Source organism: Amblyomma americanum, chromosome 7, assembly GCF_052857255.1.
Source record: "Amblyomma americanum isolate KBUSLIRL-KWMA chromosome 7, ASM5285725v1, whole genome shotgun sequence".
NCBI lineage: Eukaryota > Metazoa > Arthropoda > Arachnida > Ixodida > Ixodidae > Amblyomma > Amblyomma americanum.
The window spans coordinates 81,381,716-81,392,611 of NC_135503.1; the positions used below are offsets into that span (position 1 = coordinate 81,381,716).

The window sequence follows — 10,896 nt, forward strand, 5'->3', positions numbered from 1 at the left end:
CTCAGGGCCAACGAAGCCCACGACGACGCCGGCTTTTCTGCGACACGGGGCCCTTAACGCTATCGCGTTTAGAAATATTGTTTTATTAGGGGGCGACATGGTCTGGAGTCATTATTAACTGTACGTACACGATACGATCCGCTTGGCTCTATTAGCCTCATCTTAAGTATTGCTTGATTAACAAATGTAGCTCCCTTTAAGCAAGAGCCGCCGTAAGGGCGCCATCCGGTCCCATGTGTGGGTCATTTGAGTGCACGCCTGCTGCTCGGCTCAAGCATGCACAGAACGGGCCCCTTCAGACACTCCGGCAACCTCAATGGTGCATATACCCAGATACCCCAGCGGGCCTTCTATGGAACCTGTGGTGAGCGCCTTGCGTATAATAAATCCCGCAGATACGAACATCCTCTTCCTCACCCGACTCTCTCCCGAGAGGACGCTGTTACCTAGTGCCTAATACAAACTCTTCCTTTGCCCCTTCTCTTCTAACCTTTTCTATCCAATTTGACATCCATCCCAGTGCCCTTTCTGCCAGCAGTAATCTGCACTATACAATTCCATTTGGGCCTACCGAGACAGCCCACATCTCCTATCCCTCTCTCGCCCTTACACCCCAACGGAAGTCTCCTGGAAGTGAGTACTCGGCAGCAGTTGCCACGCGGGCCACCAACGGACGGTCATCCGAGTGCGCTGTTGTGCAGCCGAGTCTACTGGAGCCCTGGACTGAGGGCCACTCTTTCGAGAAGCTTATGCCCATGACGCCTCCTTCGACCAGTAAAGTATTCAAGCAAGCAAGCGTCAGAACCCATCAGCGCATTGCCGCTGGTGGCGTGTAAATTACGAACGCCCGGTGTTTGAGATGGAAAAGCCATTTAAAATTACATCTGAAAATTTCAGACGCTGACATCGTCCCTATGATCTAACACAAGAAGGACAACATGGGAGGAACCTTGCACAAGTAATGCTGCCGATCGCCGAGAACGTAATCATCGCCTGAAGCGACAAGCTAGATATTTACTACGCAGGAGGACGGACAGCACGATGGCGTAAGGAAGCGTAAGGCGAGATCTTTGAGCAGAGAAGGAGAGAGAGAGCAAGAACGCCTTTGGAAGTGAAGACACGTCATCACGAATGCATTCCTGCAGTGGCGTAGTCTAGGCGTAGGATGGATTACAGAGCTGCTATTTTTTTCCTGTTAGAACGTTCCTGAGTGCCCTCCTGAGTCAAGGTTCAAAGTCGATATAACATCCAGATTTTGACAACATGCTGGCAACCTGTAAAACTGTGGTTACAACTAAGCACAAGCGTATTTTGCTGGCAAAACGTTGCCTTTTTACGGGAAAACTTTTGATGGTAGTGTCAAACATCTTAGTTCTTTCGGGTGTCCATGACTAATATATAAATCTTCCCACACTAATAAAAGAAAAAAAAACGAAGTGCAACTGTATATATTGAAAAGTGAACAATGCTCTTTTGTTGTTTCACATAATTCTGTTGATGTTTATTTCCGAGCATACGCGCACAAAATGTGTGTTTTGTGAGATATCTGACTTTATTGGCGTGGATGGAATACCACAATTTTTGCTGGACGTTGGTTCGGATGATATCGTGGCACTGCTTGTGCTGGGGACCAAACGCAAGGAAGTTGTACTGAACCGCTGGGTGGACGTCGCACGCACGTGCACATGGGTGCGCAGCGATGACCAGGATGGGCTCCTAGAGGGCACTGAGTGGATGAAAAAAAAAGATAGAAGTTCTCATATAAATATAAAAGTCAGCTGTGGTTCAACCCGGCTGTACCTATTAAGACGAGCGAAAGCTCTGTTAAGCATGATTAGACATAGTTTAGCTTCGATTAAAATTTATTGCATATCAATGCTTTGGCTTGGACGGCGACATACATCTCGAAGCACTATAGTTCCAGCACGTTGCTCATACATGGCGGCTTTGTGTGAAGGTAAGCACAAGTCACACGCTTTTATACAACAAACGGCATGTCACGCGACTTCCGGCAGTTTCGAGAGTGCCGTTGGCTACGCATACGCATCTATGGCGAGGCGCAGCGAGTCACGTTATTTGATCGGTGCGAGGCGAGCGTGCGCCATTGGCGTAACGCGCGCAGCGGTGGCGTGACGTAGCATGGCAGTCACGCGGCATGACGTTAGAGCCAAGCCTTCGCTCTTCCTGCTTTGAAGGTCAAATTTCATGGCCACATGACCTTCAGCTTCGTACGGGAGGAGTAGAGCTTTCGCTCTAAAAATGAATAGCTCCTGTTCTAACCCTATAGCGTTCTGCTCAGATAATTTCACAACACATGAACTCATTCCATTGCAGGTTTTCTTCTTTTCAGGTTGTTTCTATTACTGCTATTAGTACACAGTAGGTGGATTTACGTAAAGGTCATCTAAATAATTCAACGTCGTGCTTGCATTCGAGCCGAGTGCATTATGGGATGTCGGTAGCACATGGGCCTTCAAGTCAATAATTACTTCTAAAGAATAAGCGCCGCAGATGTGTTTAATGATCCCTGCATCCTTTGCCTGGAGAAGCACAATGGCGATGCAAACTAAATAAAAGAGAAAAAAGTGAAAAATGAAATGCAGAATTATTCAGGCAAAGCTTCATTTGACATTTTGCTTTGGCAGCCTGTCTTCAACTGAATTTCATTTAAAAGTGGCTCCTTGTCTAAACGTTATATTTTATCTTCATCAGATTTATAAAATTACTTTTTGTTCCCTATTCAAGTCTCATGAGTACCATTATTTATATTGATTTTGGGGAGACCCGCGATAGAATGGATGTTCGTCTTGAAAATGGGTTTACTGCGCTAGATAACATGGACAACAGAAACACAAGTGGACCGGATGGTTGCAGACACACCACTGAATTTTGTTGGATGAAGGATAACATATATAGACTGAACAAACACACGTACTCAGAGCTGTTCTTTACACGTTACAGAAAATAAGTAACCGATTACAATTACAGCTACTCCATCTGGAATGTAACTGATTACAGTGCTGAATAACTGCCCCCAGAAATAGAACTGAATAATTACACAACAGTAATCGATCACTATTGCGGTACTTTTCATCATTTTCATATCATCATCAAAGTCAAAGCTTCGATCACCATGTGGCATGCATAATTAGTGGTGGTTATCCAAGTGCATTTATTTCCAGCCTGTGTGAAAGCCCGCTCTGCAAAACAACAGAGGCAGAAAAGCGAAGAACGAAGTGAACAGGCCGGTTATTCCGTATTCCCACTGGTTGTCGCACAATATTCAAACGGCAAATAGATATCACATCAACGTGGTTTTTTTCTTACCATACCAGCTTGGCAAGGTCTTTGCTATGCTTGGTGATCGAGAGCACGAATAATGCTCTAGAAGCACTTCACTAAGTACACAAAATGCAGGAGAAAACTTATCTATAAGATCCGCCTCATCTGTAACAGTGTTGGTAACGGACAAACGGGAAGATGCTATAAACATAGGGCCTAAGAACAAAACTTGAACATAAAAAATAAATCCAGCGGTATCTTGGCATACCATTGTAATAGCGATGGTTGCAAATCGAAAACCTAGCTTGTTGCATACACCAGACAAACTGGAGCGAGCGATTATCCAAACTTTTTTATTTCTAAAGGGGAAGAGAAGTGTGTCAGCACACCCTCGTTTTCATTCCTTGGTAAACAGCTGCGATTTCCGGACGGACACGTGTAGACTGTTTGTTTTTGTGGAAGGTGATTCCTGCCGCCTCATCCGCGATTTTCATATGTCTTGATTAACCTTTGGCTGGGATCACTTTTTTCCTTTTTGACACTGCTTTGCTAAGAGGTATACGGTTCAGCGCTGATAAACACAGGTTATTTCTCGTTTATTTCAGGTTATAAGCCGCTTTTACATCGATTTTCTTGTTTCCTGCTCCGTAGAAATGTGGCATGTGCGGTTAGTAAGCAATGACTGCACGGAGAAATATAGCTTTAAAGCTTGATCGTGTGGTAGATTCCGTGCATGGGCGATGGTTGCACCCGTAAAATGTGTCCTTTTGAAGCTAAATGAATCATTTGGTAGTCAGCGCCCGTCTTGTAAGAATTCGTTCTCATCGCTCACGCCATCTTTTCGCTCTTTCTAACAGTTCAAGAAATAAGCAGTTTTTTTTATTACTACAAATTAGCTAGGTACGACGTGTTGCAAAAAGCATCTGTAGATGCCGCCAGCTACACCAGGAATGAATACCGCGGAGAGCTCAACACGTCACGCAGCCATGCACACCTTCGTGTGCGGCCAAAGTATTTGTTCTAATCACATCGTCACGGACCCTTCTTGCAAAGAAGTAATTGATTACCTGCAATAGATTACAGAAAAACAATAACTGGATTGCCCGAACTGTTGGTGTCTAAAAAAAGTAACCTATTGATTACAAAATTACAGAAAATTGCAATTTCAAGTAACCGATTACAAGTAATCAATTAGGTACTACTCTGACTCAGGGCCTATTTCGCTGCCGTCACAACCTCGCGTCCAGAAAGCGGACCTCGCATTCAGCAAGTAGAACCGAAGGATCGCTAGCTAAGATAGACGCCTGTTTTTTTTAATTTATAATATACGCCTCGACCACCACTCGTTCTCCCGAAAGTAGGAGATTGGACAGCTTTCGCCGTAGCGGAGTTGTTGGAGCATTGGACGCAAAATTCGGAGGTCGCGAGATCGGATCCCATTGACGGTATGTGATTGCTTGTTCTTCTAATTTGTATTCAATTATTTTTAAGCAATAACATAATTAGAATATTAAGCTCCCGTTCAATAACACCACCAATTAAAAGAAATAAACATCCCCTATGCGTCTTGGTTTCGGTGACTGTTGGCTTCCTTCGTGTAGCTCTCGTGTAGGATGGTTTTTATGCCTGGTGAAAATCTTCCCCTTATTGAGAAAAGGAATGTACATCTTTTTGCAATTTTTTCGCCTACCCTGCAACGTTTTGCAACGTGGGAATACTCATCAAAAGACGGATTCCTATTTTTTTTCTTTAAACGATTGTTAATTTAGTTATTTATTTATACTTTACCCTGCAACGCCAAGGCATTACCATAGGGGAGTGGACTTCACAGTGCAATAGATAATATGAGGTATACAATTCCAACAAGTAAAAAAGATAAAAGTGCAAACAGGTCTTAAGGGCATAAATGAAACAAGAACACTGGAACACTGTAGTTACATCTCGCTCAGTAGAGAAACAAAAGTGTTGCTGCTGGCGCTCGTCACATGCGCTGGAAGCTCATTCCAATCAGAATTTGGTTTCGGAAAAAAAAGAGAATTTCATGCACTTTGTTTTGCACTCGATTACGCGAGCCTTAGGAATGGAATCTGGGTTCTGTGTCATCGCATCTTCTTTGGTCATCAGCAACGCCTTCAAACTACGCGGGCCCTGTAGAGGACAATGGTCGCTATCATATCCTTGCCATTAACCCTGTCAAGGGGCAGCTGTGGCCACCCTACCTCCAATCGCCCTCATCTCATTGTTCCGCCTGGCTTTGTGGTGTCATGGTGGGTGAACAGCGCATCAAAGGCGGAACAAAGACAAGACAAGCACTGAATACTAACTGATTTTATTGAAGAACGGAAAGTGGTACTACATAGCGAACGCCAACAATCAAACATAAAAAGGGAAAAACCGACTAAAGTGGTAAACAACCTATGGAACGTGCGAGGCAAGATATTCAATTTCCTTGCAATTTAATGTCACGCAAGGATTGCTGGTGGATTTTTCTCCAAGAACATTTCCGTGACATTAAATGTCAAGGAAACTGAATATCTTGCCTCGCACGTGCCATAGGTTGTTTACCCCTTTAGTCGGTTTTTATGTTTTTATGATTAGTTGTTGGCGTTCAAAATGCATCACCACTTTTGTTCTTCAATATAACTCAGTTCTTAGTCAGCTCTTGTCTTGCCTTTTTCTCTCCTTCGTTGCGCTGCTCACCCACTGTGAATGCTTACCAACTCGCCCAAATCTGAGGTTTACTCAATGTTATTTTGCTGCCCTCTGCTATGCTTGCCATCTCTTGTAATTTTATCCATTACCTTTAAAAACCATCGGTCATCTTGCCTTCGCATCTCATGCCCTGCCCAAGCCCATTTCTTCTTGATTTCCACTAGGATGCCTTTAAGCCGTGTTTGCTCTGTGACCAACTCTGCAGTCTTCATGTCTCTTAACGTCACACCTATCATTTTCCTTTCTATGGGTCGCTGCGCTGTCGTCAGTTTAAATTAAACCCTTTTGATGGCCCCTCGTCTCTGCCCCATAGGTGAGCACCGGTAAGATACAGCTGTTATACACACTTATCTTCATGGACGCTGGTAAAGTGCCATTCATGATCTGTGAGCACCTCCCAAATGCACTCGACGCGATTCTTATTAGCAAACTTATTTTACTAACGTGGGCCGGATCTGCTTTCACTACATGCCTCAAGTAGATGTTTTCCCTTATGACTGCCACGCTGGCTTATTATCACAAACTGTGGTAATGTTCCTAGACTTTTGTGACTTAAGTTTTCTGCATAACAACCTTTACACCCACTTTTTGCTTTGCGTGTCTATGTCCTCGATCGTGCTATGCAATTTGCCCCTTCAGCAACTTAGCTAGGTCATATAATCAGAAAGCTTTAGATTACAAAGATACTCTCGATAAAAACTTATCTCCAACTACGCACAACCTTGTTCGTATGGATACCCCCTGTACGCAAGCGTGGAATATTACTGAAGCGATCGTGTCTCCCTGCCCGACACCCTTCCTTATTAAAAATTTATGAACTTCCCCATGAGGGACTATGTTGACTGTAGGCATTAACGCGTTGCCTTTAAGGCTTCCGTTCTGCTGAAAATCTGGCGCTGTTGTCGGCGTTCTGAGCGAGAAATACCCACAGCAACCTAGGTGGGCCACCTAAGTCACGTGATTTTGTGGCGTCATCACTATCTGCCAACACGATTGTGAGAAAACTGACCACCGTGGCAGGTGGCAGTTTAATTAGTGATTGGCCGCGAGAGGTTGCTCGGGAAGAGAAATTTGGGTCGCACACGCACCACCTGTGGCAGCACCTTAATAAAATTAATTGGTTTTTGGGGGAAAGGAAATGGCGCAGTATTTGTCTCATATATCGTTGGACACCTGAACCGCGCCGTAAGGGAAGGGATAAAGGAGGGAGTGAAAGAAGAAAGGAAGAAGAGGTGCCGTAATGGAGGGCTCCGGAATAATTTCGACCACCTGGGGATCTTTAACGTGCACTGACATCGCACAGCACAAGGGCGCCTTATCGTTTTTCCTCCATAAAAACGCAGCCGCCGCTGTCGGGTTCGAACCCGGGAACTCCGGATCAGTAGTCGAGCGCCCTAACCACTTAGCCACCGCGGCGGGGCACCTGGCATTGCAGGCAGTCGCACATCGCTTAAACGCTCAACCACTAAGCCAGGAGTGGTATGAAGACTTCCAGGTATCTAACAATGTACAGCCAAGAATGACCAATTCCGTATCTATGGGCTTTAACCCATTAACGGTACCAGGTCATACCCTTAAGGCGGATCTTAAGTGCCACCTCTAATTTTTCCCTGTACTTCACTTTACATGTGGCGTTTCTACAATCTGGTTCCGCTGTGCCTTAAAGTCTTCAGTGGGTTTTTAAAAAGTCAAATGCGTTCTTGTAACCTATGAAGACTCTATATAGCGTTAGCGGTTTGCCATATCTTGCGCATGTTGGGAGTGATACCGCTAGGTAAGCTTTAACTTGTTCTGGCCATCCGCAACAATGCAGGAAGGATGATTCTTTGAAAGGAAGTTGCGACTTGCACATAAATCTAGCAGGGAGGGGCGCTCGCACAAACGATCTTTTGAACGTTTTATAGAAGTAGTTTGCTCGTTTTTGAGCTGCATGCCGTCGTCGTCGATGTGGGCGTCTGAAGCGCCACCTGCCGCTTTGGCAGCGGGCGGTAGGTGGCTCCGGTGGTAACCATACACTGGTAACACCTTACTGTGCTCTCGCCATATCCTTCTGACACGGCGACTCTCTTGCTCTTTCCAGGATAATTACCTTCCGGGTGGTTCCCGTGAGAAGCACCTGCCAGTTGCGTCTTTTCATGCTGTCGCCATACCCTCCTCCTTCAATGGTGAGAACTTCCGAGCCGTTCTCATGGCAACGCCCCCACCGTTTATGCCGGCTACTACGACTGCTACTACTACGAGGCGAGACCCATGAACGGGCGCTTAACAGCTATCGCTGTAGAACAGATGTTAGCGAAAATGTGTTTTCTGTCGCACAACCGATAACGCTCAAAAATTCGCACTGCACATTCGCAACTTTCCGGTTATTTTTAATTTATTGATTGCGTGTTTACTTATCAGGAACATGTATGTCGCAAGCCAGGACGAAAAAGGAAGCTATGAGTGCCAGCGCTAGGTAAGTCATTCAGTTTTGACAATTCGCGTTGTTTATCGAATATTTTACAAACCCGTGGCCCCGAATATGCTTACCCAAAGAGGACAAAAAGGCTTCCCGGTTGTCGTAGGTAAAGGTTGGAATCTGCAAATAAACGATTGCATTGAGAGCTTTCAAAGGGTAAAATTCTCACCGTGTGGCTTCTGAAAATTCTGCCCCTGCATAACCTTTGTCTCACAAAACCAAACATTTATTGGCGATCACGTCAAGGAAATGCGGATGATCGCTGCTAACTTCTCCACCTTGTAGCTTCTCTAATTGCTCCATTAGCTTTGAATTCTGCCACACTTGAGGAGGTGACGCTCATGTTTTGGCCTTTCTTTTGTTGCAAAGAGTGCTGTTGGCACGGATTTGGGCGTCGTTGTAAAGCGCACTTGCAGTCAGTGTGCAGACAGATTTTGTCCTATATGAACTCGAGTCCGCGCTTGTTTGTGCCACTTGCCTTCCGCATACATGCAGCGTTCAGAGCAACGGCGCTCTGCATCGGATGATACACAATCCTCCCGCAGCGCGACAGAGGCACCTGATGAAGAAAGTTCTATAAAGCAATGACCCCATACAGGCTTCGTGATACAAGCCTCATACAATTTGTATAATTGTGTATGACATTTGTATGACAATTATAGGATTCTGCAAAAATAAATGACATTTGTATGACTTGTATACAATATATGCATGACATTTGTATGACAAACAGCATGAGGTAAATGTGCCATACATTTTTTTCACTAGGGGCGCCACGTTGCCGCTGGCAGCTTTATTTCCGGATTCTTCACTTTCCGAGGCACACTCCTTGCAGCTGCTGATGGCTGTATTACTATTTTTAATGTGAACATTAGAAGCTTACGGAAGCCCAGGGACGAGCTTTGTTTTGTCGTGAGCACATTAAAAGGTACCACTGACATTTTTTTTCTCAAGGATAATCGTTTAGTCAAAGCCTGTAGTAGTTTTTCAATGCCTTGATATTGAAATTTAATCGTGGCTATTAGATGAAGTGTTCAATAACAGTTATCCGGTCTTCGTCGGCCATAGCTCTCGCATTCACAACTGCTAAACGTATAGCCGCCTGCATTCGCAATGAACATTTCGACATAAATTTGATCGCTCTTTATAAGTTGCCTTGAGAAAGTATAAGCTATTTCATCGAGGAGCTGAGAAAGAAAATTTACACATGATCGTGCCTGTGTGATTGGTGACGTCAGTACTGACCTTCTGAAAAGATTATGGCAGATCGATGTTTAATATTTAAACACTTTTGCCAATTTTGCATGCAAGCAACTTGAAATCTTAGTATAAATTAGTATCGTCATACATTGAAGGCTGAACATCCGCACAGAGCTGCATGATACTGCTTCTTTCATCGTTGAACAAAATGTGTCGGACTATTTGTTTCTCCACTGCCATGCTTTTCCACAAACTGGGGCTAGAGGAGTTAAATTTTACACAAGGAAAACTGTTGAGGGATATCGGAAGGAATCTACGATTAAAAACTACAACTGGGGTCAAGAAATATTTCGGAAGGTTCCCGTTGGCGTAACCTTTGCAGAATCGTTTGCGGAAATCTTCACGCAGGTGTTAGATTACAGCCAAAAAAGTTCTTTGTAAAATAAACGTTGACTGTTCATGGAACATCAAAGGCGTTTGTTCGGCTGTTACAGACAGAGAAATGACGTGTGTCCTGTAGGTGCTCATCTAGTAATGCTCAACGAAGGGGAAATTTACACGTTAGTCCGCAACTGGGCAAACGCCTTGATCTTATTAGAAGGTTGTAAACATCTGCGTGCAATTTCTGTGGCATCCAAAAAGAATCTAATGAAGTCGTGAGATGTTGGTTATCGCTTACGAGGCTGTGTACCTTGGTACGAATGGGCAACAATTGGTCGTATATTTGATGTTTTATGGCTTATATTTTCAGATGAATTAAGTACCCTTTTTGTCTATGTCAAGGCTATGCCAGGCTATGACAATAAGATGTGAGCCGGGAACTCATAACTTGCAATTTTTGCTTTAATTTGGACTTCTGCCATTTTCCATCTTCCCTGTCTTTTCGCCAGTTGTAGAAGGCGAAACTCATCTGGGTGTCACGCTGTTTTAAGTGGTTGTGCTAAGTAGACATTTCTAGAGAATACAGGATGTTTTGCTCAATAACAAAGTAATATTTTTATCCAGAGAGTGCCAGATAGCTCGAAAGAAACGCCTGTTGCCTTTTTGCATAACAATGAAGCAAAAAACAAAGTCGAAAGTTCGCCGCATTTTGAACTTACCACTTATTAAACTGGTTATAGAAGAAAGGTTTTGATTAATGGTTAGTTTTCTTGGAGCTCATGACGTGTTTTCCTGTAATAATTTAGGGATTGTCAAGTAGCGTGGCATGCAGGAAGCACTTGACTATCTTCCTCTTCTTTAAA

General features: G+C 44.2%; 1 long non-coding RNA gene across 1 annotated transcript in view; it reads left to right on the forward strand.

Annotated features, from left to right (window-relative positions):
* The window catches only part of LOC144097524 (uncharacterized), a 49,381-nt gene extending 40,934 nt beyond the window's left edge, over positions 1-8,447 (forward strand). Inside the window, exons 2-3 of the long non-coding RNA XR_013307042.1 lie at positions 8,075-8,159; positions 8,395-8,447. This is a non-coding gene — a long non-coding RNA (uncharacterized LOC144097524). The remainder of the gene's footprint in view (positions 1-8,074; positions 8,160-8,394) is intronic.
* The last annotated feature ends 2,449 nt before the right edge of the window (positions 8,448-10,896 follow it).